We start from the raw sequence: 769 nt of genomic DNA, 5'->3' as shown, positions 1-769 counted from the left end.
GGCGGGGCGGCGGCTGGCGGGGAGACAGATGGCCCATGGAAAGGCTCCCTTCCCGGCCCCTCTCGACATTCAAAGGCGCTGGGGCCGCAGCTGCCGCCACACAAAGGCGCGCGCAGCCAATGGGATCGGAGCGCAGCGCGGCGCGGCCTCGCCGGAACCGCGGGGGACAGCGGGGACCGCGGGCGCGCGGGTGGCGGGAGGGGGTGCGGTGGGGGGGGAAGAGTGACAGCTGGGAGGGACCAGGCGGCCAATCGCAGCAGCCCGCGGCCAGGCGGGGGTGGGCCAGCCCCGCCGGGGAGCGTGGAGCCCGGAGCGGGTCCCTGGCCGCCTGCAGCCGGAGCGCGCGTGTGAAGCGCCCTGCACACGGAACCGGGCGGCGTGCACACGGAACGTGCACACACATAGAGGGACGTGCACCCAGACACGTGGAGGTGCGTTCGTGCGCACACAGTGGCGGGCACGAGCTCACCGAGTGCGCACGACCCGCAGCGGAGGGCCCCGCACGCAGCGCACGGGTCACTCAGGGACGTGCGCCGGGAGGCTAGCGCACGTGCACAGTCCGACTGCGGCCACAAGTGAACCTGGAAAGCGAGGGAACAGCCGCAAACAGGAACCAACCGGGCACAGTCCCGCAGACATGCCCGCACTGAAAGCCTTGCGAACGCAGGGCACGTGCCAAGAACGCATTCCCAAAGACACACAGAGAGAGGACACTAGTGCAGACACAGCTAACAGTCCGGCCTCAGCGTCGGGATCTGGCCAAGCACAA

The sequence above is a fragment of the Elephantulus edwardii genome, unplaced genomic scaffold, assembly GCF_000299155.1.
Source record: "Elephantulus edwardii isolate Elephantulus edwardi_28Jun2011 unplaced genomic scaffold, EleEdw1.0 scaffold00103, whole genome shotgun sequence".
NCBI lineage: Eukaryota > Metazoa > Chordata > Mammalia > Macroscelidea > Macroscelididae > Elephantulus > Elephantulus edwardii.
The sequence above is the reverse complement of the archived record's forward strand: the minus strand, read 5'-3'. Positions refer to the sequence as shown.